Source organism: Bos mutus, chromosome 1 (genome assembly GCF_027580195.1).
Source record: "Bos mutus isolate GX-2022 chromosome 1, NWIPB_WYAK_1.1, whole genome shotgun sequence".
NCBI classification, from domain to species: domain Eukaryota; kingdom Metazoa; phylum Chordata; class Mammalia; order Artiodactyla; family Bovidae; genus Bos; species Bos mutus.
In genome coordinates, this window is record NC_091617.1 from 135,735,235 (window position 1) to 135,754,721 (window position 19,487).

The 19,487-nt window shown below is 38.2% G+C and overlaps 1 protein-coding gene across 1 annotated transcript in view; it reads left to right on the forward strand.

The window, feature by feature from the left end:
- ACAD11 (acyl-CoA dehydrogenase family member 11) overlaps window positions 1-19,487 on the forward strand; it is a 117,532-nt gene that overhangs the window by 29,716 nt on the left and 68,329 nt on the right. The gene's annotated exons all lie outside the window — the stretch shown is intronic.

Below are 19,487 nucleotides of genomic sequence, written 5' to 3' on the forward strand. Positions count from 1 at the left end.
TTCCTTGAAACATGGAGGTAGAAGGAAAAACAGCTCTTAATGAGCTCAAAATACAGATGGAGAGAAAAGATAACTGTGGTAAAACAGAGAACAATACATACTCAAGTGCTAAACTATATCATACAATAAAACTAAGACTAGTCAAAAAGGGAAAAGATATCCACTGTGGTCTGACATTAAAAGCTATGAAACATTACAAATTAATTCTAGTCAATAATTTACTATAATTATTCAATAAAATATTGACTAATAGTTTAAAATTTCATAAATAAGTAGGAAATTAGACTATTTTTCTTTTTCATGAAGGCACTTCACAAGTTGAAATATCAGTCCCTGGATTATAACAAGTTTAGTATGTGTATGTTTGTGCTCAGCTATACATGTTCCTAAGAATATGATTGAAAGCTTTTTATTTTTCCTTTGAGGGTAAGGATTGTATCTTTAATTTTTTTCTTACTTTTGTTTCTAAAGCCTATATGGTAAATGCTGAGTAAATGGGGACCTTCTAGACTAAACCTCCTATAAAGCAGTAAATGCATCTTACTCATTTATGCAACAGCTACATGTTTCTGAATGAATCTATGCTAAAAGAACTGATTATAATTAATCACTAAGTAGCTGTTTCCATCTCATTTACTTATGCTTAGTTTCTATTCTCCAGTAGTATGGCTGTCCCCACCTCTGTGCCTCCATTTTTATTGTAGCTTTTAATTTTGAAAATCTTTAAAGACTCACAAGAAGTTATAAAAATAGTAATAGGGGAGCTGTGTATCCATCATCCACATTCCCCAAAGAGATCTCACACAACTACAGCAAATTATTATCAAAGCCAGGAAATTGATATTGTGTGCATTTTGAATTGGGGGGAAAAAACAAAATCAGGGTTCCCAAGAAGCTAAAGTGAGGTAATTGATATGGAGCTGATGCTGACCTTATTTTAATTCTTTTCTTCTTTTCCCCTCTGTTTTTAAATTCTAGTTTTCTAAGATATCCTATCAAGTTCTATTATTTAGAAAAAAATTAGAACAAAGTAAAATCTTTACTCTTTAGTAAATATGTACTAAAACCTAAACAGTGGTATAGGGAATGGGATTATAGCAGGCTTATGAATTTACATTCCTGTGATGTTTAAGGTTTGACGTTTTATTTTTTTTCCCCAAGCAATAGCTTATTTTAGTTTTGTCATCAGAAAACTCAGTAATTAAGGAATAAAACAAAAACAATTTTGAATGATAAACCATCCAGGAATGCATGTGGTAAGCCAGTAGAGAATTACTAAAGGGAATAAAAGAACTGAACCATGTTACTCAGTTTCACAATCCCTAGTCATTTTCTAATTACTGATATGTAAAGTATTTGAAGCATATTTGAACAAGTGTTTCAGTAACAACATGCTCAATGAAATGTTTAAAAGAACTCCAGTTTTCCTGGAAAAGATTGTTAACTTTCCAAATATAAATCAGCCATCTGGCAGAGAAATGTTTAAGATTTTGGAGTTTGGTATACCTATTGCCATTTCAGCTTGAAAGATAAATATGTTTAATTAGGAACAGATAAACCCATAGGTATTTCATCTGCCTTCAGTAATTAGTAGTCAGATGTATTTTAGATAAATATAAGTACACTGGTTCTTCTGAAGTCATCTGCCTTGCAGCATTTTATATGTTGTCTTATGAAAAAAAAAAGATTTGATATGCAAAGCACAATGTATTTTTAATGGGTTTTTTTCCTTCTTAATTCCCCCATTATTTCTAAGATGCCAGTGTAGTTGGGAAAAAGTTTAGTTATAAAATTTAATTTTATTGCTACAAAAGACATGGGGATGTGTTTTTCCCAATCTTTTTACTTTACAAATAGTTTTAGATACCCTTAATATGCTCTTTGGCCATAAAACCAGGTTTTGAACACAGGCCTACTGACTTCATTTCACACTGTCCTGCTTCTCATCTCCTCTGGAACTGGTCAATTTTGGTAATCTAGAAACTTAAACCCTTGTCTTTGACCACATCCTCACTACCTTCTGGGCTTCCCCGACGGCTCAGATGGTAAAGAATCTACCTGCTATGTGGGAGACCTGGGTTCTATCCCCAGGTCAGGAAGGTCCTCTGGAGAAGGGAATGGCAACCCACTCCAATGTTTTTGCCTAGAGAATTCCATGGACAGAGGAGCCTGACAGACTACAGTCTATGGGATCACAAAGAGTCAGACATGGCTGAGTGACTAACACTTTCACTTTTCTTTTCACTACCTTCCACTTCTCTTATTTATACCTCACCTGAGATGCTACAAATTTGATTGCTCTTACTTTAGAATTCATGAACCCCTTATGACTTCATCTGACTTCTCACCCTGCCTGGCCTATTTGGGCATCATCAGTCATTTAAAAAACTACCTTCTTTATTATCAATGAAAAAATAATTTTTTGACAATGAATGTGTGTGAAAATAACGTAAGAGTTACAAAGTTTCCTGACCTTAGCTTACTTGTTATTCCAGAATCTTCTCAACTCTTGTCTATATATATAATCTCCAACCCTGATCTTGATTCATCATATTTTTGCTGCAGAATAAAGTCATAGTCAGATTAATAGGGTTTGGGACATATTTTTGCTGCATAATTTCATCTAGGCTCTAACTTCTCTCTATAAAATCTGTGAAAAAATTTTAATCCCTTTTTCAAATCTTTTGTATTCTTCTTGAACTGTCAAGTTGTTTTTTACATCTAGACTCTTACTCTCAGCATTTAGACTTGATTCATTTTTGTCTTTTTAGTCACTTTTCAGCACAAGCTGCTTTTAGGGAAATTCCCTGGAAGTTCCCTTGATACTGATGAAGATATTTCAGTCCTCTCCTTCATGCAGACTGCTGGGTGACATTTTTCCTAAGCCATTACCAAGAAAAGTTGTTACTTTCTAAAAATTGACATATAGTTGATGTACAGTATTATATATTACAAATGTACAGTATAGTGATTCATGATATTTAAAGGTTATATTCAATTTATAGTTATTATAAAATATTGGCTATATTCCCTGTATATTCCAATGTGTCCTTATAGCTTATTTTATACATAATAGTTTGTACCTCTTAATTCCCTACCACTGTATTGCCCCTCCCCTTTCCCTCTCCCCATGGGTAACCAGTAGTTTCTTCTCTGAATCTCTGAATCTGTTTCTTTTTTGTTATATTCATTAGTTTGTTTTATTTTTTAAATTCCACATATAAGTGATATCAAACAGCCTTTGTCTTTATCTGTCTGACTTCTTTTACTAAGCATAATACACTCCAAGTCCATGTATGTTGTTGCAAATGGCAAACTTTCCTTCTTCTTAATGATTGAGTAGCATTCCATTGTATATGTATATCACGTCCTCTATATGCATTCATCTGTTGGTGGACACTTAGGTTGCTTCTATATCTTGACCATCATAAATAGTGCTGGTGTGAACATTGGATGCACGTATCTTTTCAAATCTGTGTTTTTGTTTTGTTTCAGTTATGTACTCAGGAGTGGAATTGCTGAGTCATATGATAGTACTAGGGCTTCCCTGGTAGCTCAGTTGATAAGGAATCAGCCTGCCATTCAGGAGACCCTGGTTTCATCCCTGGATTGGGAAGATCCCCTGGAGGAGGGCATGGCAACCCACTCCAGTATTCTTGCCTGGAGAATCCCCATGGACAGAGGAGCCTGGCAGGCTACAGTCCATGGGGTCACAAAGAGTCGGACACGACTGAGCAACTAAGCACAGCACAGCACACGTGATAGTACTGTGTTTAGTTTTTTGAGAAACCTCCATACTGTTTTCAATAATATTAGGCTACAGGAATTTACATTGCCATCATTATATGAGGGGTTCATTTTCTCTACATTCTCACCAGCATTTGCCATTTGTGTTCTCTTTTCTGATAGCCATTGTGACAGATGTGAAGTGATATCTCACTGTGGTTTTGATTTGCATTTTCCTGATGATTAGCGATGTTGAACACTGTGTGCCTCCTGGCCATCTGCATATCCTCTTTAGAAAAAGATATATTCAGGTTTTGTGCCCAATTTAAATCATATTTTTAAAAAAGATTTAAATATTTATCTTTGGCTATTCTGGGTCTTAGTTGCAGCACGTGGGATCTTCAGTCCTTGCAGCATGCAAATTCTTAGTTGTGCCATGTGAGATCTAACTCCTTGACCGGGACTTGAACCTGGGCCCCCTACATTAGGAGTGTGGAGTCTTAGCCACTGGATCACCAGGGAAGTCCCTAATCAGCTTTTTTTAAAAAAAATATTGAGTTGTATGGGCTGTTTATATATTTTGGATATTAACCTCTTATTGGTCATATCATGTGCAAATATTTTCTCCCATTTAACAGATTGTCTTCTTATTTTGTTGATGGCTTCCTTTGCTATGCAAAAGCTTTTAAGTTTAATTAGGTACCATTTGTTTGTTTTTGCTCTTCTTTATCTTAGGAGACAGATCTAAAAAAATATTGCTACAGTTTATATCACAGAGTGTTCTATGTATTTTCCTCTAGGAGTTTTGTTTCCAGGCTTATACTTAGGTCTTTAATACATTCTGAATTTATTTTTGTTTTTGTATGAGAAAATATTCTTATTTCATTATTTTACATGTAGCTGTTCAGTTTTCTCAGCACCAGTTGTTGAAGAGACTGTCTTTTCTCCATTGTATATTCTTGTCTCCTTTCTCATACATTAATTGAGCATGGATTTATGTCTGCATTATCAATTCTGTTCCATTGATCTGTGTGTGTATTTTTTGTGTCAAGACCATACATTTTGATGATATGATACTATAGCTTTGTAGTATTGTCTGAAGACAGGGAGCATGAGTCCTCTACCTCTGTTCTTCTTTCTCAAGATTGCTTTGGCTATTCCAGATCTTTCGTGTTTCCATAAAAATTTTATTTTATTTTGGCCACACTGCACAGCTTGTGGTATCTTAGTTCCCTGACCAGGGATTGATTCAGGCCTTCAGTGGTGAAAGCATGGAGTCCTAACTCCTGGACCACCAGGGAATTCCCTCCATACAAATTTTAAAATCATTTGTTCTATTACTGTGAAAAATACCACTGGTATTTTGATAAGTATTGCATTGAATCTATACCTTGCCTAGAATTAAAGTGATAGTCACTCAGTCATGTTTGACTGTTTGTGACCCCATGGACTGGATATTCCATGGAATTCTGCAGGCCAGAATACTGGAGTGGGTAGCCTTTCCCTTCTCCAGGGGATCTTCTCAACCCAGGGATCATACCCAGGTCTCCAGCATTGCAGCTGGTTTCTTTACCAGCTCAGCCACAAGGGAAGCCCAAGAATACTGGAGTGGGTAGCCTATCCCTTCTCCAGCAGATCTTCCCAACCCAGGAATCAAACCACGGTCTCCTGCATTGCAGGCGGATTCTTTAACAACTGAGCTACGAGGGAAACCCTCATAGTTAAATGAGTTAAAATCGTCATTTTAACAATATTAATTCTTCCAGTCCAAGAACATGGTACGTCTTTTCATCTGTTTCTGTTATCTTCATTTTTTTCATCAGTTGCTTATAGTTTTCCAACTGTAGGTCTTTTACCTTCTTCAGTTCAGTTCAGTCCAGTCACTCAATCGTGTCTGACTCTTTGTGACTCCATGAATTGCAGCATGCCAGGCCTCCCTGTCCATCACCAACTCCCAGAGTTCACTCAAACTCACATCCATCGAGTTGGTGATGTCATCCAGCCAACTCATCCTCTGTCGTTCCCTTCTCCTCCTGGATCTCCTCCTCCCAATCCCTCCCAGCATCAGAGTCTTTTCCAATGAGTTGGCTCTTTGCATAAGGTGGCCAAAGTTTTGGAGCTTCAGCTTCATCATCAGCCCTTCCAAATGAATATTTCAGGGTTGATTTTCCTTAGGATTGACTGGCTTGATGTCCTTGTTATCCAAAGGACTCTCAAGAGTATTCTCCAGTGCCACAGTTTGAAAGCATCAATTCTTTGGTACTCAGCCCTCTCTTCGGTCCAACTCTCAAATTTGTACATAACTACTGGAAAAACCATCAGATCAGATCAGATCAGATCAGTCGCTCAGTCGTGTCCGACTCTTTGCGACCCCATGAATCGCAGCACGCCAGGCCTCCCTGTCCATCACCAACTCCTGGAGTTCACTCAGACTCACGTCCATCGAGTCAGTGATGCCATCCAGCCATCTCATCCTCTGTCATCCCCTTCTCCTCCTGCCCCCAATCCCTCCCAACATCAGTCTTTTCCAATGAGTCAACTCTTCGCATGAGGTGGCCAAAGTACTGGAGCTTCAGCTTTAGCATCATTCCTTCGAAAGAAATCCCAGGGCTGATCTCCTTCAGAATGGACTGGTTGGATCTCCTTGCAGTCCAAGGGACTCTCAAGAGTCTTCTCCAACACCACAGTTCAAAAGCATCAATTCTTCGGTGCTCAGCCTTCTTCACAGTCCAATTCTCACATCCGTACATGGACCATTGGAAAAACCATAGCCTTAACTAGATGGACCTTTGTTGGCAAAGTAATGTCTCTGCTTTTGAATATGCTATCTAGTTGGTCAGAACTTTCCTTCCAAGGAGTAAGCATCTTTTAATTTCATGGCTGCAGTCACCATCTGCAGTGATTTTGGAGCCCCCAAAAATAAAGTCTGACACTATTTCCACTGTTTCCCCATCTATTTCCCATGATGTGATGGGACCAGATGCCATGATCTTTGTTTTGTGAATGTTGAGGTTTAAGCCAACTTTTTCACTCTCCACTTTCACTTTCATCAAGAGGCTCTTTAGTTCCCCTTCACTTTCTGCCACAAGGGTGGTGTCATCTGCATATCTGAGGTTATTGATGTTTCTCCCAGCAAGCTTGATTCCAGCTTGTGCTTCTTCCAGTCCAGCGTTTCTCATGATGTATTCTACATATAAGTTAAATAAACAGGGTGACAATATACAGCCTTGACGTAGTTCTTTTCCTCTTTGGAACCAGTCTGTTGTTCCATGTCCAGTTCTAACTGTTGCTTCCTGACCTGCATACAGATTTCTCAAGAGGCAGATCAGGTGGTCTGGTATCCCCATCTCTTTCAGAATTTTCCACAGCTTATTGTGATCCACACAGTCAAAGGCTTTGGCATAGTCAATAAAGCAGAAATAGATGTTTTTCTGGAACTCTCTTGCTTTTTCCATGATCCAGCGGATGTTGGCAATTTGATCTCTGGTTCCTCTGCCTTTTCTAAAACCAGCTGAACATCTGCAAGTTCACGGTTCACATATTGCTGAAGCCTGGCTTGGAGAATTTTGAGCATTACTTTACTAGCGTGTAAGATGAGTGCAATTGTGTGGTAGTTTGAGCATTCTTTGGCATTGCCTTTCTTTGGGATTAGAATGAAAACTGACCTTTTCTAGTCCTGTGGCCACTGCTGAATTTTCCCAATTTGCTGGCATATTGAGTGCAGCACTTTCACAGCATCATCTTTCAGGATTTGAAATAGCTCTTCTGGAATTCTATCACCTCCACTAGCTTTGTTCATAGTGATGCTTTCTAAGGCCCATTTGACTTCACATTCCAGGATGTCTGGCTCTCGGTCAGTGATCACACCATCATGATTATCTGGGTCGTGAAGATCTTTTTTCTACAGTTCTGTGTATTCTTGCCATCTCTTCTTAATATCTTCTGCTTCTGTTAGGTCCATACTGTTTCTGTCCTTTATCAAGCCCATCTTTGCATGAAATGTTCCCTTGGTTTCTCTAATTTTCTTGAAGAGATCTCTAATCTTTCCCAATCTGTTGTTTTCCTCTATTTCTTTGCATTGATCACTGAAGAAGGCTTTCTTATCTCTTCTTGCTATTCTTTGGAACTCTGCATTCAGATGCTTATATCTTTCCTTTTCTCCTTTGCTTTTCACTTCTCTTCTTTTCACAGCTATTTTTAAGGCCTCCCCAGATAGCCGTTTTGCTTTTTTGCATTTCTTTTCCATGGGGATGGTCTTCCTCCCTGTCTCCTGTACAATGTCACAAACCTCAGTCCATAGCTCATCAGGTACTCTATCTATCAGATCTAGGCCCTTAAATCTATTTCTCACTGTCACTGTATAATCATAAGGGATTTAAGTCATACCTGAATGGTCTAGTGGTTTTCCCTACTTTCTTCAATTTCAGTCTGAATTTGGCAATAAGGAGTTCATGATCTGAGCCACAGTCAGCTCCCGGTCTTGTTTTTGCTGACTATATAGAGCTTCTCCATCTTTGGCTGCAAAGAATATAATCAGTCTGATTTCAGTGTTGACCATCTGGTGATGTCCATGTATAGAGTCTTCTCTTGTGTTGTTGGAAGAGGGTGTTTGCTATAACCAGTGTGTTCTCTTGGCAAAACTCTATTAGTCTTTGCCCTGCTTCATTCCGTATTCCAAGGCCAAATTTGCCTGTTACTCCAGGTGTTTCTTGAGTTCCTACTTTTGCATTCCAGTCCCCTATAATGAAAAGGACATACTCCATAACTTTGATTATATGGACCTTTGTCAGCAATGTGAAGTCTACTTTTTAATACACTGTCTAGATTTGTCATAGCTTTTCTTCTTTTAGTTTAATGGCTGTGGTCACTGTCAACACTGATTTTTGATCCCAAGAAAAAAAAGTCTGCCACCATTTCCACTTTTTCCCCATCTATTAGCCATGAAGTGATGGGACCAGATGCCATGATCTTAGTTTTTTGAATGTTGAATTTTTAAGTCCGTTTTTTTACTCTCTTTCTTTACCTTCATCAAGAGGCTCTTTAATTCATCTTCCCTTTCTGCCATTAGTGTAGTATCATCTACATATCTGAAAATGTTAATACTTCTTCTGGCAATCTTGAATCTAGCCTGTGACTCTAGCCTAGCATTTTTCATGATGTATTCTGCAGAGAAGTTAAATAAGCAGGGTGACAATATACAGCCTTGACACACTTCTTTCACAATTTGGAAACAGTCCATTGTTCCATTAAGGTTCTAACTGATGCTTCTTGACCTGCATACAGGTTCCTGGTGGTCTGGTATTCCCATCTCTTTAACAATTTCCCACAATTTGTTGTGATCCACACAGACAAAGGCTTTAGCGTAGTCAGTGAAACAGAAGTAGATGCTTTTCTGGAATCCCCTTGCTTTCTCTGTTTCCAGCGAATGTTGGCAATTTGATCTATGGTTCCTCTGCCTTTTCTAAATCCAGCTTGTACATCTGGAAGTTCTTGGTTCACATACCATTGAAGCCTAGCTTGAAGGATTTTGAGCTTTGCCTTGCTATCATGTGAAATGAGTGCAATTGTATGATAGTCTGAACATTGTTTGGCACTGCCCTTCTTTGAAATTGGAATGAAAACTGACCTTTTCCCATCTTTTGGCCACTGCTGTTTTCCAAATTTGCTGACAAATTGAGTGCAGCACTTTAACAGCATCATCTTTTAGGATTTGAAATAGCTCATCTGGAATTCCATCATCTCCACTAGCATGTAGTAATGCTTCCTAAAGCCCACTCAACTTCACATTCCAGTATGTCTGGCTCTAGGTAAGTAACTATACCATGATGTTTATCGAGGTCATTAAGACCTTTTTGTACAATTCTTCTGGGTATTCTCCCCCACCCCCCGCCTTTTTTTATAATTTTAAATTTATTTATATTCTGCTTGAAGGATTCTTGCTTTACAGAATTGTGCTGGTTTATGCTAAACATTAACATAAATCAGCCATAAGTATACATATGTCCCTTCCCTCTTGATCCTCCCTTCCATCTTCCTCCCCATCCCACCACTCTAGTTGTTACAGAGTCCTGGTTTGAGTTCTCTGAGTCATACAGCAAATTCCCATTGGCTATGGGTTTTACATATGGTAATGTAACTTTCCATGTTACTATCTCCATATATCCCACCCTCTCCTTCTTCCCGCTACCTCCATGTCCAAAAGTCTGTTTTTTGTGTCTGTGTCTTGATTGCTGCTGCTGCTGCTAAGTCGCTTCAGTCGTGTCCAACTGGGCAACCCCATGGACAGCAGCCCTCCAGGCTCCCCTGTCCATGGGATTTTCCAGGCAAGAGTATTGGAGTGGGTTGCCATTACCTTCTCCCTGTGTCTTGATTGCTGCCTTGCAAATAATATCATCGGTACCATCTTTCTAGATTCCATATATATGCCTTAATGTAAGGTATTTGTTTTTCTCTTTCTGACTTACTTCACTCTGTATAATAGGCTCTGGATTCATCAACCTCATTAGAACTGACTCAAATGTGTTCCTTTTTATGGCTGAGTAATATTCCATTGTGTATATGTACCACAACTTCTTTATCCATTCATCTGTTGATGGACATCTAGGTTGCTTCCATATCCCAGCTGTTGTACATAGTGCTGCAGTGAGCTTTGGGGTACATGTGTCCTTTTTCAATTTTGGTTTCCTCAGGATATATGCCTAGTAGTGATATTGCTAGGTAGTATGGTGGTTTTATCCTAAGGAATCTCCATACCATCTTCCATAATGGCTGTATCAATTTACATTTCCATCAACAGTGAAAGAGGGTTCCCTTTTCTCCACACCCTCTTCAGCATTTATTGTGTGTAGACTCTGGTGATGGCCATTCTGACTGGTCTCAGGTGATATCTCTTTTTATAGTTTTGATTTGCATTTCCTAATAATGAGTGATGTTTAGCATCTTTTCTTATGTTTGTTAGTCATCTGTATGTCTTCTTTGGAGAAATGTCTTTTTCCCACTTTTTGATTGGGTTGTTTGTTTTTCTGGTATTGAATTGTATGAGCTGCTTATATATTTTGGATATTACTCCTTTTTCAGTTTTTTCATTTGCTATTATTTTCACCCATTCTGAGGGTTGTCTTTTCACTTTGTTTATAGTTTCCTTTGCTGTGCAAAAGCATTTAATTAGGTCCCATAATCATATAGGATTTTTGAGCATAAACAGAAAAATATGTTTTTTTAAATTTCCATTATTTTATTCCATTTTATTTCCATATATTGATTTTTATTTCCATTCTTGTAGGAGGTGGGTCAGGGAGAATCTTGTGATTTTTGTCATAGATTGGTTTGCCTATATTTTCCTCTAAGAGTTTTTTAGTTTCTGGTCTTCATTTAGGTCTTTCATCCATTTTGAGTTTATATTTGTGTATGGTGTTAGGAAGTGTTTTAATTTTATTCTTTTACATGTAGCTGTCCAGTTTTCCCAGTACCACTTATTGAAGAGGCTATCTTTGCCCCATTGTATATTCTTGCCTCCTTTGTCAACAATAAGGTACCCATAGGTGCATGGATTTATCTCTGGGCTTTCTATCTTGTTCCATTGGCCTATATTTCTGTTTTTGTGCCAGTACCATACTGTCTTTTGACTGTACCTTTGTAATATAGTCTGAAGTCAGGAAGGTTGATTCCTCCAACTCCATTCTTCTTTCTCCAGATTGATTTGGCTATTCAGGGTCTTTTGTATTTCCATATGAATTGTGAATTTTTTTGTTCTAGTTCTGTGAAAAAATGCCATTGGTAATTTGATAGGGATCACATTGAATCTGTAGATTGTGTTTGGTAGTATAGTCATTTTCACAATATTGATTCTTCCTACCCAGGAACATGGAATATCTCTGTATCTGTTTATGTCCTCTTTGATTTCTTTCATCAGTGTCTTACAATATTCTTTTTTTTTTTAATTTTATTTTATTTTTAAACTTTACAATATTGTATTAGTTTTGCCAAATATCAAAATGAATCCACCACAGGTATACCCGCGTTCCCCATCCTGAACCCTCCACCCTCCTCCCTCCCCTACCCTCCCTCTGGGTCGTCCCAGTGCACCAGCCCCAAGCATCCAGTACCGTGCATTGAACCTGGACTGGCGACTCGTTTCATACATGATATTATACATGTTTCAATGCTATTCTCCCAAATCTCCCCACCCTCTCCCTCTCCCACAGAGTCCATAGGACTGATCTATATATCAGTGTCTCTTTTGCTGTCTCGTACACAGGGTTATTGTTACCATCTTTCTAAATTCCATATATATGCATTAGTATACTGTATTGATGTTTTTCTTTCTGGCTTACTTCACTCTGTATAATAGGTTCCAGTTTCATCCATCTCATTAGAACTGATTCAAATGTATTCTTTTTAATGGCTGGGTAATACTCCATTGTGTATATGTACCACAGCTTTCTTATCCATTCATCTGCTGATGGACATCTAGATTGCCTCCATGTCCTGGCTATTATAAACAGTGCTGCGATGAACAATGGGGTACACGTGTCTCTTTCCCTTCTGGTTTCCTCAGTGTGTATGCCCAGCAGTGGGATTGCTGGATCATAAGGCAGTTCTATTTCCAGTTTTTTAAGGAATCTCCACGCTGTTCTCCATAGTGGCTGTACTAGTTTGCATTCCCACCAACAGTGTAAGAGAGTTCCCTTTTCTCCACACCCTCTCCAGCATTTATTGCTTGTAGACTTATGGATTGCAGCCATTCTGACTGGCATGAAATGGTACCTCATTCTGTATACAGTTCTTTTGTCTCCTTAGGTAGGCTTATTCCTAGATATTTTATTCTTTTTGTTGCAGTGGTGAATGGAGTTGATTCCTTAATTTCTCTTTCTGATTTTTTCATTGTTAGTATATCAAAATGCAAGTGATTTCTGTGTATTGATTTTTGTATCCTATGACTTTGCTAAATTCACTGATTAACTCTAGTAATTTTCTGATAATATCTTTAGGGTTTTCCACATATAGTAGCATGTCATCTGCAAACAGGGAAAGTTTTACTTCTTCTTTTCTGATCTGGATTCCTTTTATTTCTTTTTCTTCTTTGCTTGCCATAGCTAGGACTTCCAAAATATGTTGACTAATAGTGGTGAGAGTTGGTAACTTTATCTCATTCCTGATCTTGGAATGCTTTCAGTTTTTCACCACTGAAAAACCAGTGTTTGCTGTGGGCATATCATATACGGCCTTTACTATGTTGAGGTAGGTTCCTTCTATGCCCATTTTTTGAAGAGTTTTTAATCATAAATGGGTACTGAATTTTGTCAAAGGTTTATTCTGCATCTACTGAGATTATCATATGGTTTTTATCTTTCAATTAGTTTATATGGTGTATCACATGGATTGATTTGCGAGTATTAAAGAATCCTTACATCCCTGGTATAAACCCAACTTGATCATGGTGTATGATTGGCCACCTCTTCTTAATCTCTTCTCTTTCTGTTAGGTTCTTGCTGTTTCTGTCCTTTATTGTGCCCATCTTTGCATGAAATGTCCCCTTGGTATCTCCAATTTTTTTTTTAAAAGACCTCCTCTAGTCTTTCCCATTCTATTATTTTCCTCTATTTCTTTGTATTATTCACTTAAGAAGGCTTTCTTATCTCTCCTTGCTTTCTCTGGAACTCTGCATTCATTTGGGTATGTCTTTCTTTTTCTCCTTTGCCTTTTGCTTCTCTTCTCTTCTCAGCTGTCGTAAGCCCTCCTCAGACAACTATTTTGCATTTTTGCATTTCTTTTTCTTAGGGATGGTTTTGGTCACCGCCTCCTGTACAGTTTACTGTCTGTCAGATCTATATTTTGAATCTTTTCATCACTTCCACTGTAAAATCATAAGGGATTTGATTTAGGTCATACCTGAATGGCCTAGTGGTTTTCCTTACTTTCTTGAATATAAGTTTGAATTTTGAAGCAATGAATTCATGATCTGAGCCACAGTTAGCTCCAGGTCTTATTTTTGCTGACTGTATAGAGTTTCTCCATCTTCAGCTGAAAAAATATAATCCATGTGATTTTGATATTGAGCATCTGGTGATGTCCATGTGTAGAGTCATCTCTTGTGTTGTTGGAAGAGGGTCTTAGCCATATTCTGTTTGCCTTTACCTTGCTTAATTTTGTACTTCTAGGTCAAACTTGCCTGTTACTCCAGGTATCTCTTGACTTCCTCTGTTTGCATTCCAGTCCCCTATGATGAAAAGGACATCTTGTTCTGATGTTAGTTCTAGAAGATCTTGGAGGTCTTCATGCAACCATTCAAGTTCAGCTCTTTGACATTATTCGTTGGGACATAAACTTTGATTATGGTGTTGTTGAATGGTTTCCCTTGGAACAAACCAAGATCATTTTGTCATTTTTGAGATTGCACCTATGTACTGCATTTTGGACTCTCTTGTTGACTGTAAGGGCTGCTCCATTCCTTCTAAGGGATTCTTACCCACAGTAGTAGATATAATGGGTATCTGAATTAAATCGATTTTGAATTTTTCAAAAGCCTTTTCTACATGTATTGGGTTTCAGATATTACAAAATCTTTGCATACCTAGGGTAAATCCCACTTGATCATGGTACATGATCCTTTTACCATATTGTTGTATTTAGTCTGCAGTTATTTGATTTACTAGTATTTGGTTGAGGATTTTTGCATCTATGTTCATCAGTGATAATGGTCTATAATTTTCTTTTTTGTAGTATCTTTGTCTGGTTTCGGTGTTAAGGTGATTCTGGCTGCAAAGGATAAGTTCAGAAATGTTCCTTCCTCTGCAGTTTTTTGGAATACTTTAAAATGAATAAGCATTAACTCTTCTGTAAACTTTGATAGACTTCATTCATGAAGCCATCTGGTCCTAGATTTTGTTTCTTAGGAGTTTTAAAATTACTGATTTAGTTTGCTTACTGGTAATTGATCTGTTCATATTTTCTATTTCTTCCTGGTTCAGTCTTGGGAGATTGTACCTTTTTAAAAATGTGTCCATTTCTTTGAGGTGGTTCATTTTATTGGCATATAGTTTAATAGTGGTCACTCATGAATCTTTAGATGTCAGTTTTAAATTCTTCTGTCTCAATTCTGATTTTATGGATTTGGTTTCTCTCCTTTGTTTCTTAATATATCTGGCTAAAGTTTTATCAATTTTGCTTATCTTTTCAGAGAGCCTTTAGTTTCATCATTCTTTTCTATTGATTTTTTAGTCTCTATTTTATTTCTTCTCTGATCTTTATGATTTCTTTTCTCCTGCTAACTCTGTGTTTGTTTATTCTTCTTTTTCTAGTTCCTTTAAGTGTAAAGTTAGGTTGTTTGAGATTTTCTTTTCTGATTTAGCTTTTATAAGTGTAAATTTCCCTCTTAGAACAGATTTTGCTAAATCTTATAAATTTCAAATCATCGTGTTTTCATTTGTCTTTAGATATGTTTCTATTTCCTGTTTGACTTCTTCAGTGATGCATTATTTAGTACTTTATTGTTTAGCCTCCATGTGTTTGTATTTTTTATAGTTTTTCTTTTTTTGTAGTTGAGTTCTAGTCTCACAACATTGTGGTCAGAAAAGATGCTTCACATGATTTCAGTTTTCTTAAATTTACTGAGGATTGTTTTGTGGCCAGCATGTGATCTATCCTGGAGAATGTTCCATGTGCACTTGTAAAGAAAGTATATTCTGCTGCACAATATTCAGATGAATATTCTATGTATATATCAATTAAGTCCATCATTTCTAATGTGTCATTTTAGGCTTATTGATTTTCTGTCTGGATGATCTGTTCATTAATGTAAGTAGGACGCTAAAGTCCCCCACTAGAATTGTGTTACTGTTGATATCTCCCTTTATGTCTGTTAATATTTGCTTTATGTATTTAAATGTTCCTATGTTGGGTGCATATGTTGTTACATATGTTTACGATTGTATCTTCTTCTTGGATTAATCCCTTGACCATTATGTACTATCCTTCTTTGTTTCTTGTAACAGTCTTTATTTTAAAGTCTATTTTGTCTGATATAACTTTTGCTACCTCACCTTATTTTTTTTTTACTTCCACCCCCTCACTTTCAGTCTGTGTATATCTTTAGATCTGAAGTGAGTCTCTTGTAGGCAGCATCTTTTGGGTCTTAGTTTTATATCCATTCAGCTACTCTGTGTCTTTTGATTGGAGCATTCAGTACATTTACATTTAAAGGAATTATTGATACATATGTTATTATTGCCATTTTGTTAATTATTTTGGAGTTGTCTTGTGGGCCTTTATTTTTTCCTTTCTTCTTCTTTTATTCTCTTGTGATGTGATGACTGTCTTTAGAGTTATATTTGGATTCCTTTTTCTTTTTGTGTGTATATGTATTATAGATTTTTGGTTTGTGGTTACCATGAGGTAAATAGGTATATGAGTATGTGTATTGTTTTAAGTTGCTGATACCACAATGTCAGATGCATCTTAACCACCCTGCATTTGTACTCTCCTTCTCTCATGATACTGTTATTTTATCATATTTTACATCCAAATGGTTTCTATATTCCTTACCTGCTTATTGTGGATATCAGTGGTTTTACTACTTTTGTCTTTTAATCTTCATGCTAGCTTTGTGCATGGATGGTCCTGGGGTTATTTCCAGACTACTGGAAGGCAGAGCAGGTCTTGGAGTCTAGTTGCAGGATCCAGGGATTCTAGAGCTGGTGTCAGATTACTGCCAGTGGTAGGTGGGTTTCTGACACAGAGCCTGGGGTGTCCAGAAGCTTGAACTGGCCTGCTAGTGGGCAGAATCAGGGCTAAGTTTGTCTCAGGGCAGGGTATGGCCTTTTGGTCAATGATCTGGGTCTGAAGGCTGCAGGATTGTGGTTTTTTTGCATGTGGTGCCTGCCCATGGTGGGAGGAGGAAGTTCCTGGGCCCTCTGTTGGTAAGGGCTGTGTCCAGAGGCAGCTACAGGCTCATGGGGTCTTCAGGCAGCCTGTCTGCTGATGGGTGGCCCAGTTAGTTGCATGGCCTAAGGCGTCCCAGGACTGGTGACTATAGTTTGTTGGGGCATGGCTGGGTCCTAGGGCTAACTAGAGGGAGGATTCCACAATGACATGTGCCAACACCAATGTCCACCTGGTAGAAGGAGCTCCCTAGAATGGTTGCCACTGGTGTCTTTGTGCCCAGGGTGAGCTGCAATTGCCTCCTACCTCTCTGAGAGAATCTCCAAAACCAGCAGTTAGATCTGACCCAGGTCCCTATGAATATGACTTTTATTTTGAGATCCTGGAAGGTGTGAGATTTTGTGGGCATGCTTTACAAGTGAAGTCTGTATTTTCCCCAGTCCTCTGGTAGCTTCCAAAAGTAAGCTCCACTGACATATTCAAAAGCAGAGGCATTACTTTGTCAACAAAGGTCCGTCTAGTCAAGACTATGGTTTTTCCTGTGGTCATGTATGGATGTGAGAGTTGGACTGTAGAGAAAGCTGAGCACCGAAGAATTGATGCTTTTGAACCGTGGTGTTGGAGAAGACTCTTGAGAGTCCCTTGGACTGCAAGGAGATCCAACCAGTCCATTCTGAAGGAGATCAGCCCTGGGATTTCTTTGGAAGGAATGATGCTAAAGCTGAAACTCCAGTACTTTGGCCACCTCATGCGAAGAGTTGACTCATTGGAAAAGACTCTGATGCTGGGAGGGATTGGGGGCAGGAGGAAAAGGGGATGAGAGGGGATGAGATGGCTGGATGGCATCACTGACTTGATGGACGTCAGTCTGAGTGAACTCTGGGAGTTGGTGATGGACAGGGAGGCCTGGAGTGCTGCAATTCATGGAGTCGCAAAGAGTCGGACACGACTGAGCGACTGAATTGAACTGAACTGAACTGACCTTCAAAGCCAAATAAATGCTCTGAGGGTTCATCTTCCTGGTACAGGACCCTAGAATGGGGAGCCTAACATGGGCTCAGATCTCATACTCTTGTGGGAGAACCTCTGTTGTGGAATTATTCTCCAGTTTGTGTATATCCACCTAGGGGTTCCGACCTTGACTATATTGCAAGTCCACCTGTCCTACTCATCCTGATGTGGTTCCTTCTTTTGTCTTTAATTGTAGAGGATCTTTTCTGGTAGGTTCTGGTCTTTTTCATCAGTGGTTGTTCTGCTTATCATTGTTATTTTGATGTGCTCATGAGAGGAGGTGAACTCATCCCTGATAGGTTATTATAAGATAATGGGTATGATTCTCTGTGCTATACAATATAGTCCTGTTGCTTATCTGTTTTGTACATAGTAATTTGTATCTGTTAATTGCATATCCCTAATTTGTCCCTCCCCCTACCCTTTCCCCTTTGGTAACCCCAAGTTTGTCTTCTGTGTCTGTTTATGTTTTATATATGCATTCATTTGTGTTACTGTTTAGATTCCACATGTAGATTATTTCATACAATATTTGTCTTTCTCTGTCTGACTTATTGTATTCAGCAAATATTGCTTAAGTCTCTCCCTGTTGCTACAGATGGCAATATTGCTTTCTTTTTATGGTTGAGTAATATTCCCTTATGTATATTCTGTGTCTTTTTAAACCAGTCATCTGTTGATGTATACTTGGAATCAACCCAGTTGTGGCTAGTTTGTTTTTAATCTACATGCACTATAAACATTGTGGCTGATTATCAACAAAATGAAGCTTCTGTTGTACTGGATTAGGTTTAGTCACTCAGTCATGTCTGACTCTTGTGATCCCATGGACTATAGGCTCCTCTGTCCATGGCATTCTCCAAGGCAAGAATACTGGAGTGGTTTGTCGTTTCCTTCTCCAGGAGATCTTCCCAACCCAGGGATCAAACCTTCGTCTCCTGTATTGCAATCTCTTTACCAACTGAGCCACCAGCGAAGCCCATAGACCAGTTGTGCTGAGGAAGTGCTAATTTTCTTTGGATGTTAGGAGCACAGAAACAAACAGAATGGTATGGACAAAAATGCATCCAATCCTTTTTTTAAAGCAAATTTAACTGATAATTCAGTATAATCACAACCATAAAAAGTCTTATGAAGGCAAATCATGGAGGAAGTAATGATCAATTTTTCCACAGTCATAATAGAAAATTCTTTAATGCCTGTTATATGCCAGGCTGTGTACTTATTCATTGAATAAATACATTTTAGCCACCTACTGTGTGCTAGGTACTTAAATAGACTCTGATAAACAAAATGGACATACTACCTACCTTTATTTCATATTCACACTAACTCTACACCAGATATGTTATGGTTACTTAAATTGAAAATCAGAAGTGTTAACTAGTCCAGAATTGCAGAGTTAACCGTCTGGAATTACACAGCCAGTAAATGATAGAGGGCTTCCCTCATGGCTCAGCTGGTAAAGAATCCACCAGCAATGCAAGAGACCTGAGTTCAATCCCTGGGTTAGGAAGATCTCCTGGAGAAGGGAACAGCTACTCACTCCCGTATTCTGGCCTGGAGAATTCCATGGAATGTATAGTCCATGGGTCACAAAGAGTCAGACATGACTGAACAAGTTTCACTTTCTTTCATTAAATTGTAGAGCTAGGATTTGAATTCAGGTCTGTGTGGTTCCACAGACCACATTTTTCCTTAAAGCTACAATAATGTGTTCAAATATATGACTGAAGTAAGGGGGTGCAAACACATACAAAGATACAAAAAGGCATGAAACACAATAATATGCATTGCCTAAATGAACTCTGTTGTTTTATCTGGCTTAGATAATCTTGGCTAAATTGTTGCTGCAGTCTCGTCTTTGCCCT